We start from the raw sequence: 12,382 nt of genomic DNA, 5'->3' as shown, positions 1-12,382 counted from the left end.
TTAGTTAATCTAAATTTTATAAACTTAGACTATGGTATTATATCTATACTTTGCATCAACAACCAATGTCCATTATTGCATGAGGATAAAAAAAATGTATTTGTTACATTACGTAAAAATGTATTAGCATTGATTAAACTATTATATGCCTAGAGAAACACTATTCCCAGACAAGCCTGTAACTATTGTTTTTTTTTTAATACAGCAACTACATATTAAAAATGTATTTAAGGATGTTTGGAATCGATGAAATTAGTTATAGCTTTTCTGCATTCAACTGCAACTTCACCCCTTCTTCCACCCCCTCACGGCCCTCTGACAAAGATGATTAAGGTAGTCTATGGGATGGAAGAAAAGATAAATTTTAAATTAATTGTATGAGGGCTGAAGGATATAATCGACTGTATTATTAAAGTAAATGAAAAAACGGTTAGTGATAGAACGAAAAAGTTTAATGATAAATAGAATAAAATTTAAGATAGAAAAAAAAAATGAAAAACTTCACGACGGAATCTGAATTTTGTCGCTCACAATATTACTCTGTTCGTCTCTACCGTCTAGGAATCTAAAAATAAGAATTTAAAACAATTTATCTCCTTTATAGAAAATTATGTATTATATAATAATGTTCAAGAAACGCCACCGTTTCCTGTAGGAAAATAAATACACCTTTTTTGACATTTTTGAAAGGAAACTACTACATTATTTAAGATCTTGTATGCAAAAAGTAAAATGTAAGCCTGTTCTAGAATGATAACAAGCACTGGATTTTTTGAAGGAGCCCACTAGGGTCCTAGCGTCAAATGAATTTCTGAATGAGTGAATATTCACTATCTTAAGGCAAATTTATTTTGAATTATACGACTGAGTTAAACCAGTTATTAATATCAACTAATGGAGTAATATCCAACTAATAACAGGTATAAATCACAGGCTAATTGCTGTGATTTAGGATTTAGATCTGCCTGCTCTAGGCAATCCTACCCTTCCATCTATTCACTTATATAGATTATATATAAGGTTGTGTTAACATTTTGTTGTACGGTATGTTTTTTAATATATTCAGTACAGATATGAATATCAAATAAAAAAAAATTAAACATTATGTATGTGGTCCCTGCCAATTTCTAAACTGCATCATCTCCTAAATTATTAAACCATTTTCTATTAAATTTAGATTATTAAAAATTATATGTATTAGTCAAATGTCTGCAATTATAGAGCTTACTTTATGTAATAGGTACATTAAACTGTTTAAATGGAGATTATTAAAAAGTAATAGCTTTAGAGATATAAACTTTTCATACTATCGACGGCAGAGGCGTGAATTTTTACTTAATCGATTTTTGATTTTGCATTTACTATCGTAAAATCTCAAATTTTGAAAAAGGGAGGGGATTGTTAATTTTTTTATAGTTTGATTACAAAGGCTCATTACCGAAAATAATTAACTGGAAAAACAAAGAGTCAGAGTAAACATAATGTAAAGTGATATTTCTCTTGTCAAAAATAATTCTTGAGTTGAGGCGCAGAGATACAAGGGGGAATAAATGCATTTAATTTTTAAACTAGAAATATCAGACATTCTTTTTATAATATTATTAAGCTATTCCAAATACCAGGTTAAAAAAAAAATATTTATGACTAAATTGTCCTGTATTACAAGGTAAATCAAAGAAATAAATAAACTAGGAAAGAAATCATAGCAATATAAATTATTATTTTATTCAGTAATTATCAATATCGAAATATTTTGTAAAAGAAAGGTCAAGTTTTTTTATTTCAAATAAACGAAATAAAATTCAACCTATTTAAGTCAGATTGTAACAGGCCCCGCTTCTGACTATAAGTTGCTTTTGACCCCCTAACACACGGTCTCAAATTTTAGTGAATGGTATCACCTTCGAAAATTAATGAAGTTACCAGAGCAAAACTCTCATTATTAAATCATTAATTCTATTTTGCGTGGTAAAAGAGTATAGACCCAGATTTGGGAGAAGATGTTGGATTTTGAAGATATGATAAAGTGTAGTATTTTCTTCTATGTTACTATTTCTTATTATACTATCGAATTTAACTTGGTTTAATATTAACTGCATTGTTTTAGTTACGTTTGTTTGTTTCTATTGTCTACCTTCTGTGTCACTTGTCTTCGGTGTTCCCTTGTCTAAAAACTAAGGCTGTTATTGAGTTTGGGTTTTAATGGAGTCTTTTCATGGAGTGGAGATATGTAAACAGCGATTTGTTGTATGGATTTTTTCACTCCCTCTCGCATAATATCTTTCGATCTATAATGGTAGAAGCTCTGCAAGCCAGGATATAGATTATTCCCCTCACCTTGTACACGAGAGAGGAGATTCAAAGGGTTTTCAACCTGATGTGTTAAAATTTTTATCGACGAGGTACTTTTCAAAAAAGCCTCGTTTCCAGAGAGCTGAGAAATTGGAGAGAGGGTTTAATAAGCGAGCCTTTGAACGATATTTCATCGAATGAGGTCCAGGTGAATTGCCAAGGAATAATTCAGTGGTGATAACTGTTGTGCCGGACGTGGGCCGTCCTGTGGTACGGTGCTTCTAAACCAGTGCCAAATATTGTTTGTCAATTTATTGTCTTTCTTCTACCACCCCCTCATATCCCTCGAATTTCATTATATTAACTAGTACCAATATGTAACAGCCATAAAACAATTTATATACATATGAATTGAATATTCCTTACTCCATCAATACTACTTTTATTGAAACTCGTTCTTAGATTTTTAAACACAATTAAAACTTTCACGAACCCCAGTTGTTTTAAAATTATTTAAACCAGCATTTTATAATTTTAATTATATTTTTTATAATTATAATTTTATAAACCTAAGAGATATAATGGGTTTATGAAAATAGAAGTATAGAGTAGTGTATAGTATAAGAGATACAGTGGGTTTATGAAAATAGAAATATTTATTTTGGAAAAATATTTTTTAAAAAGTATAAAATCATTCGCGAATGATAAAAGAAATAACGAGACTTTAATTTGTGAAATTAGTTTAAGAATATTCTGAAATATGAATTATATTATAAAAAGCCCTGAAAAGATGGGGCAGTATGAGTTCAAAGGTCACAAGTATGAAAGTTTAATTGCTACATCGATTTAATTGCTCACCAGTCAAGTATTAATATGTATTTATTAATAGTAGAAAATCAATCACTGTCTACCATATTTAGTTAATCTAAATTTTATAAACTTAGACTATGGTATTATATCTATACTTTGCATCAACAACCAATGTCCATTATTGCATGAGGATAAAAAAAAATGTATTTGTTACATTACGTAAAAATGTATTAGCATTGATTAAACTATTATATGCCAAGAGAAACACTATTCCCAGACAAGCCTGTAACTATTGTTTGTTTTTTTAATACAGCAACTACATATTAAAAATGTATTTAAGATTGGCCATTATTCGCGCAATTTATTTTATACATCACATTTTGTTGATCAGATTTTTCCCATTTTATACTTCGTGTTAGTTAAATTTAAACTAATTTATTTGCTATATACATACCCAAAATAGTTGTATGATGATCATAAATGTTGAATGTTTTACTTATTTTTTCTATTAATCCCTCCCTCTGTTATTTAATTTATTTTGAAGCATCTTTTTAATTGTTTCTCTACATTATTATATTTATTCTTCCCTTGGTCATTATCAGTACTTCTTGCATCTTTAAAAAATGTCAGTGATTGCACTTTAATTTCTCTTATTTTTTTTCATAAAATTTTGTTATGTAGTATTTTTGTTATCCCTATAATTATTGTACAGTAATTAGTTGATGAGTATTTTTAAATAATTGTTTTATTTTAACATATGGTGAATTATTATTTTAATATGGTTCACATTATGGTGAATGAATTATTAGTATTTTTCATCTAATATTTTGTGAGCTTTGTTTATGAAATTTTTACTATGATCGCTATTTGTGTATATGAACGATTCGACAGTTCAAAATTATATCACTAGTTACAGGTTGTTTGACAGTTTTGGATTTATTTCTAACAATCTTTACTTTTTATCAAATTCGTATTTAAATATTTTATGCTGTCGTTCGTATTTATTTAGAGGGCTGTAAAAGTACATAAAACCTGAATAACCCTGTAAAAATGATCATTACAAAATTGTGACCGAAATTTACATCCACGTTTAATTGCTTACATACTGACTATACCCTCAATTCTAACTATATACTCTGGTGTTTCTCTGAAGTAGTAGGAAATATATACGTAAATACCCACTAACAAGCTCGTGTAAGCTTGCGCGAGCGGGTGAGTATGTATTTATATGTATACATGTGTGTGTCTGTATTACTCGCGGGTGTACAAATAAATAGCTTAGAGGAGGTCAACCAACATTGACAAGTCGCCCAAGCAAAGGCAGTGACAAATCTGTTTAAATCCATGGATTACGGCCGCTTAGGGTTAGCTGAAGCACTAGGACCTCCGCCTCTTTCCCTAAAGTCTTCAGTAGATGGATCAAACCCCTAGGTGGCTAGAGTAGGGTCATCTAATAACCTAAATATCTAACCTAAATAAAAAAAAAATCTAAACGTCGCAATGTTTCTGTGGTGTTTGACTCCGCTATAGGGCAATGGATAACGGAGATCGTATAAAGAAAAATTTAGGTAAGGCAGGTTTACTCCGAATGAATCGTGATCATGTGATTGTAACGATTCATTGCCCAATATTAATTTTCATTTGTTATTATTATTTATTTATTTCATTTAGGCTTGAATTTTTAATGAGCTCTACATACTGAACTTATCGATTCCTATCGGAGTATTATTTGTTCTTATTGTGTCTCAAACTTGGAAAACTCCGATGTAGTTCAATGAATTCACTCAAGGACTTCGCTTGGAAACTGCCAAGAATAACTTCAAGCTAACTTTTCCTATGAACAGCCAATGCAACCTTAAATCAAATTCTAGCAACAGATGGCTGGTACTGTTTACGTTCCAACCTCTCGTTACGATTAGCTGACATTGATACGGCTTGATTCCAACTCCAATAAATGGCTACTAGAGCTATTAATGCAACGATAAACCGATAAGGTTCCAGGGATGAATTGCTATAATTTATTGTAGCGTGTGTAATTATCAATGTTCATCAATTTTTAGATTTTTTTATATGTTACAATTAGAAGAATTACTTAATGGGTTTGATTGTTGAAATATTTAACAGGTTATTTTAAGGAAAATTTTATATTTTATGTTTTTAAATAACGCATTGTTTTTAAAATACCCTCTAACCAAAAGTCCTTGTTATTAATTCTGGGATTTGAATTATACGGAAATCTCCTCAGAGGAGTGAGTATAATTATGGCAAACAGTCGGGAAATGTAGTCGTTTCTAAAAGAAGTAATTTGTAGAGCCCTTTTAGGGTTTGACCTTTGTGAAAAGAATAAAATGTAGCCTTTCCGGCCTTTAGCCTCCCTTTATGAATGTAGAATTCTACTTAGGTAGGGCTCTACTTAGTAGAACCCCGTATAAATTTACTAAACTTTCATCATGATAAAGAATTTCTTTTTTTTATATGTATATTTTAAAAAGCTGATAAATATATTGTTGATGTTTTTATCATCTTTATGTTAGTACTAATATAAGTTTAACTACATTATTTTGATCTTAAAGTCACTTCGACTGATTATTCTGAAAACATAAGTATAAGAATATTCATAGTTATTTCAAATTGTAGTTTGGTATTGTATCATGTAATGTATGTTATTAGTAATAAAGTTTGTTCATTCTTCTTATATTAATTTTTAAAATACACTAGTTATAATTAGTTCCGAAGATCATCATTGAGTGACCTGTAAGGAATGCAAAATTCAGCTGTAAAATTATAAATTAATTATTGTCATAAATGGGTTTCAAATAAATACAAAAGATAAATAAATATGTTGAAAATAATTGCGGTAGTGACAAAACCGATTCACACTTCTTCACTCATGGAGGCTTATTCAGGAACACACTACCTTCTCGTCAGAATTAGTACAAGGTATTATTCCAAAACAGTATAAGGGATTATTCCAAAACAGTATAAGAGATTATTCCAAAACAATGTACAGTCTTACTTAGTATTGGGTAATAAAATTTTGACCCTTGATTATATGAAATTTATGTTGATGTAGAATACAATTTTAATGTTGATTGTACAATTATTGTCAAATGTGAATTAAAGATCTTCCTTGTTTTTCACCCTTTTCTCACTCACTATACTTGGATTTGGTTATGAGCTACTTAATCATTGTTTTTGAACATTTCAACACACAAAAAAAATTATATATTTCTAAGCTCAGGTTTGTTTATTTTCTCTGGATCTATTGCTTTGCTGGGTTGCCCATAGGGCACATCAGCTTCTTTCTCTCAATGTACTGATAAAGAATTAATTTTTATTTATTTATTGCATTATAATACATTATACATTTATAATACATTTAGTAAATTTGATCTCTGTTAGATTGGAGTGTTACAAGCGTATAGAGAAACTACCCACTGCTAGCACTATAATTACGTTTTACATTAGCAGGTCTCGTGGCCACCTTCTTTTCAGGCGCCTCGGAGGATTGTCTCGAATGAAAGGGGAAGCAAGGTTAGAAACTAGTGGGTTTGGGTGGTCAGGGAGTTTGTAATGGAAGGAATGATATCTGGTTCGGGATAGATCGGTTACATATGGAACCTTAAGGTATTTATGTATGGTTTTATTTGTGGCAAAGTAAGGAGCATTGAGAATTTTGGATTGCAATGATTGGATACGAGAGGAATTCAAAGCTCAACTCCGTTTGTCCAGATTGGCCTTATTACAGTGATATAGATCAGTCTTATGTAATGAATTGGAAGTTTAGACCTTTTGTCCTGTAATAGTCGAAATCTACGTGCAGTTTACCTTCTTTTCAGTCTTGTGTGAGGATTCCAGGTTAGTCGTTTGTCGATTAGTAAATAATAATTTGGAATTATGTAATTATCTGCCGTAAACAATATACGTTTTATGCAGTTAGTTTTCGATAAAAAAAAAATACAATCTCTTGCTTATTTAATGAAACCTAGATGAAAGAAAATGAAAAAAAAAAAAAATTGTGTTAACAGTGGTATAGGTCACAAATAAAAACAACTATTAATGAAATTTAATTAATAAATGCCTTTTTATGTTATCATTATTTATTTTATTTTTTATGTAAAATTCAAAGACCACTGTACATCATATAATAGAGTGTATGTGAGAAGAGACACGACGGCTTGTCTCTTAGGTCGAAGTAAGTTTCCTATATCTGGGCTAATCCACTAAGATAACTTAACCCAAGGCCTTCTGTAATTGGACTCCAGGTCCATGGCTTTTAGCCCTCGCCTCTTTCCCTCAACGAACTTCTTCACTATTACTCTCTTCATGGTCGGACATCTGGAGGATGTAGAGGATCAGGAGTAAATGTGTTGTCTTCATTGGCTTATGTTTGTTAGCTGTAAATGAAACTGATGGTGGTCATCTAACTCTATGAATTTTCTGTGTTATTGGTTTCTAAATTGCTGTGATATTGATGTAATTTCGAATATGTTGAGAAATTAAGTGAAAAAAGAAATTCAAGAAAAATTAAAAACAATGAAAAATACTGTAATTTTTTGATACCTCTGAATTTCCAAACTACTCATACAAGGCTGATTTACCAGAAGTCTTAAAATCTGAAATTACAGGACTATGTTCCTACTTTCTATTCAGTGTCATGGGTCCATTTCTGGCGTCCGGGACAGATGCCTAATCTGCCACCCCCTCAGCCACAACATATGCTATTATTATAAACATAAAATTTAAATAAATATATAATTAACTGGTTCAAACAGTCCAAGACCCACCAAAAAAAATTACTACCTGATGTTTTCAGTAAATAATTTGTTACTTTATTTTATATAAGCAGTAAGTAATTATCAATTAATTATTTGTCGGTTTCTTTAGTACCGTCAATAACGGTTACTTAATCTAAACTCATCACGAAATTTGAATAATGTACAATGTGGGTACATTATTCAAATTTCGTGATGAGTTTAGATTACAGCCGCTGCTGCACGTTTGGGCGAATGTTCGGAAGATATTCATAGCATCGTGTAGCAACAGCTTATTATTTAGTAATGAGGAATTTATAGTATTTATTAATACATTCAATGATCATTTGAAATTTTTTTTTGTGGTGTCGGGAGCGTGAGTGTCATACTTTAAGCTGATGTCAGAAATGTTAAATTTTCCAATAATAAAGCAGAATTAAGTACCTCTCTTCTCAGAGAAAATAAATTTTCTCAGGATGTCCAACCTCTTTTCAAATATGAAACAATTTTCAACTGGATTAAAGTTAACATGTAAGGAGGAAAGTAGCACCTCCCTTGACGGTGCCTCAATTAATCAATGTGCTAATTAAAAATTACAATGAATTTTCGATATGATCAGTTTTCACAAATATCCATTGATCTAATACAGTGAATTTGATTTAGTTTTTGTGGTTCGTTCCCTGCCTCGAAAAATTTAGGGAAAAAACCTGGAATTTAGTCCATTTAAGGAAAAAGTTTTCATTATCACTTCAAAAAAAGCATTAAATTTCCCGGAATCTTTAATATATTATATAATTATTTTATCTACTGAGATTAAGAACTAACAAAAAATCAATAAGTATCTGGTATTAGATACTTTTATTTGATGGCAATGGGTAATGAAAAAAACGAAACCCATTGTTAGATTCCAGTAGTTTTTCATTTTTCTTTTAAACGCATCATTAATTATGATTATAAGTTTTATTTTAGTCCGTATCTTTAATGTATTGATCTTGATGAATATTTTTTTATTTGTGGCTTGATAAGGGTTATTAAGGATTCTTCGAAAAATGAATGTTGACCTGTGGGTATGAACGAAAAAGATTTCCTTCTCAACACTAAAAAGATGTAATTTTTATCTCAAACCGAAGATAGAAAACAAAACTTATTAACCGGAGTATTATCATTGAAAGTATTAACTTTAAATTCTTAGTATTACTTTTAAAAGTTGGCGAGTATTTTTTATCTTTTTATTACTTTGTTGTCGGAGAACAAAGGGACAATACAGATCAGCGATGAAACACGGTGCCTGTCCGCCCTCTTCTCATTACGTCCATTCTAGGTCTTTTGTTCTGTTGTGGGAGGAGGGGTTTATTTATTTTTGTTTATTTTGTCGGTTAGTTAAGCAGGTGGCCAAACAGACCGCTGTACTCAATGCTAATGAACTATCAAAGAGAGGTTTCTAGGTTTATTGTGTTGAAAACAATACTTAGATATTTACTAAGGTTTATCACTATGTATACAATTTTTTATTGTCCCAGTCACCATCGTGAGATGTAGCTTGTCTTTTTTACGTTAATGTTAGTAATTAAATTCTATTACTTTTATCTCCCTCATTTAATCCATTAGCTATACTACAACTTATTAGGCTGTTTCCTATTCCCCATCGATACCACAAATAAGAGGGAAGATTTTTTTTTTCTATCTTTGGTTATAAAACTCTTGAGAAGGCAAAAAAAAAATTAAAAATGTTGCATATCTTTACATCTATTTAGTATAAGGTGAAGACGATCATGAGGCGGTCAGTGAAGTAAAGAACAAAATTAATAAAAATTATTTTTTGTTAAGTTAACCGCCATTGCGGCCTAAATTTTATGCTTTCATTAGGGCTAACTAAAAATAAAATTAACAACCATAACAGAATAAAAGAAATTAAGAAAATAAAAATAGTAATATATGAAGATAATGATTAACATACGGATAATACGTATTAATATAAGATGGTTACAAATATAAATGAAAAAAAAAATATGATACTGACTAATTTCTATTCTGACTAGGATTTCTATAGCTAAGAACTTTCTCAGGACTACACCGAACATTAAAAAAAAAAATCGTCTAAATTGGATAAGAAATTTCGAAAATCTTACATAATAGTCCAGTCAAATTGCAAGTTAACCAAGAAGTAATTGTAAACTAATTTCAGTTTATTATAACCTAAAACTGTTTGCAAAAGACGAAATTCAAAAGTTTATCACTCCCTGACGGACCCTAATGAGGTGATAAACGTATTTGCATAAGAATCCGTTTACAGAAATTAATTTACGCTTATTTCTAGGTACAGCTAAACTTTCACTGGACTCTAAGGAAAAACGAACATTATATTTTTATTTATATAGATAATGCCTTTTTACTTATTTCATTTTATTATATTATACCTTATATATCGTTTACTTCTCTTTTATTTCTTGGTGTTAATTTTAATTTTTCATTATTTTTTTTTTTTTTAATTTTCCTTTCAGTTTGTAACCGTCTTATATTAATATTATGGCTAAGTTCAAATCAAGATAACAACCATAGTAGAATAAAAAGTACTATAATAAGAAATTAAAAAAAGTTTTTTTTGTTAAATTAAGGAAATTTTACACATTACTATTGTTATTTTCTTAATTTGTTTTTAAACTGTTTTTTATTCCATTTTCGTTGTTATATGGATTTGTACTTGGCTCTGTTGTAGGCCGTATATTTAGGGAGAAACGTTGGAACGTAATAAGAAATAAGTTTTTTCTGATTATTGTTCTCCATTCACTAACTTCACCCCCGGACTATCTCTCCTTCTATACACAATATAAAGATTTGTGGTTAACAGCCATCTCACCATTACATTTATTTTGGTTTAAGGTCGATTCGTGATCCTTTTCTAATCCGATTTTACGCTCTGAAAAAAAAAAATATTATTGCATCTCACAAAAAATATTATTGATAAAGTAAACTATTTGACATTAATTATCGACTTGAAGTAAGTGAAGAATAGACAGCATGTCTATAACAGTAGCTACTACCTATTTTGGATTATAGTTGAAAATATCATTTCATTTCATTTGTTATAATGTCTTAACGAATATTTGTTTTGTTATTCTACTGGTGTGAATGTGTTTGGTACATCTCTATATACAACAGCTGACTCAGAATTAATTTTTAATTTATGTTATATTTTTTAATAATGTAATAACATATTGCTGAAAGTTTATCTATTAGTTAGCTATCTAAGTTAATAGCAAAATGAAATAATCCTTTAAATGATTCAGAAGGAAGTTAAAACCTTTTAGCTTTAGCAGTAGTCAGATATACTATGAGTGGTCTTAATAGAGGATATACGAACAAAATTAAGACTTACATTAGTGTAAATTAGTTGTGAAATAATGAGTTAGTTGTACTATCGTTTAAAACTTTTTTTTAACCTATAATGTTTTTACAAATAATGCCTATACTAATTGCAATTAATTATATATTTTAATTAATTATTGTACTGCTTAGTGATTAAATATATCAAAAATATTTCAATTTTTTTTATTCATTAGTTTATTAGCATCCATCTCTAATGCACACTATTTATTTATTTTTTAATTTCAGTGTTTCAGTTGAGTTTCTCTTCGTCCACCAGACAAACAATCCACTATCCTCTGCACTTCAGAAAACAAGCATCTTGAAGTCTTCATTTTATACAAAGCTAATTACAGGGTCTATCGCTCCATTTAATTAAAATTAACCTGTTAGAACTGATAAATTTTTTATTTATATTGAAGTTTCTACTTATTGTCAAGTTTTTTTTAAAGTTTCATAGTTTATATATGTTTTAATTCATTTCAATTACCACATGAACATTCATGGAATTTTAGTATTTTAATATTTCCTTTGACTTTTTTTTTCTTTTTAACTTCCGTAAATATTTTATAAAATTCATAAATTCTCTTGATTATCCAATATTTATTCTTTAATTTATAATTACTACATTTGTAAATGTTTTAATTTATGCATCTTGTATGGTTTTATTATGTTTTGTTCTTAGCACATATTTGTGTTTTCATTTTAGACCATATATGAGCTTTTAATATTTTCTATGTTTTACAGTTTTATTCTTACTCAAAATATTGATGTTTTAATGTTCAATATTATTGTTTGAGATTTTATTTAAATTTTAAATACTCCATTGAGGATATTGTTTTTTCTAATGTATTCTAATTTCGAATTATTCTATATACTTACAATTTTTAATTTTTAGCTGTTTCTATTTATATTTTTATATTTATATTTGTTATTTAATTTTTAAAGAAATTTGAGATACATAAATGTATTTTTTGTTATCCATTTAATATTAATAGCAATAATCTGCTTCTTCAAATCTAAATGAATATTATAATATTTTATATTGTGATATTTTACTGCGCACTGATTTTCACGCCAATTATTAATAATTTTTCAATTGTTTCATTTTACTTTACAATTATTCTATATGTAATTTTTAATTCAAACTTTTTTTTTTTTTT

The 12,382-nt window shown here is 29.0% G+C and overlaps 1 protein-coding gene and 1 long non-coding RNA gene across 2 annotated transcripts in view; one reads left to right on the top strand and one right to left on the bottom strand.

Moving 5' to 3' along the window:
- The window catches only part of LOC106678392 (nuclear receptor corepressor 1), a 55,737-nt gene extending 43,898 nt beyond the window's left edge, over positions 1-11,839 (top strand). Inside the window, exon 4 of the mRNA XM_014416872.2 lies at positions 11,469-11,839. The gene's annotated coding sequence lies outside the window, so the exon portion shown is untranslated. The remainder of the gene's footprint in view (positions 1-11,468) is intronic.
- Positions 7,201-11,013, bottom strand: LOC106678393 (uncharacterized). Its single transcript, XR_001342752.2, has 3 exons — positions 10,898-11,013; positions 10,714-10,773; positions 7,201-7,499 (listed from the first exon to the last, which is right to left on the bottom strand). It is a non-coding gene; the product is annotated as an uncharacterized lncRNA (long non-coding RNA).
- Positions 11,840-12,382: the final 543 nt, after the last annotated feature.

Source organism: Halyomorpha halys, unplaced genomic scaffold (genome assembly GCF_000696795.3).
Source record: "Halyomorpha halys isolate HHAL.00 unplaced genomic scaffold, Hhal_1.1 Scaffold139.1, whole genome shotgun sequence".
Classification (NCBI taxonomy): domain Eukaryota; kingdom Metazoa; phylum Arthropoda; class Insecta; order Hemiptera; family Pentatomidae; genus Halyomorpha; species Halyomorpha halys.
This window is presented reverse-complemented; position numbering and strand designations above follow the sequence as displayed.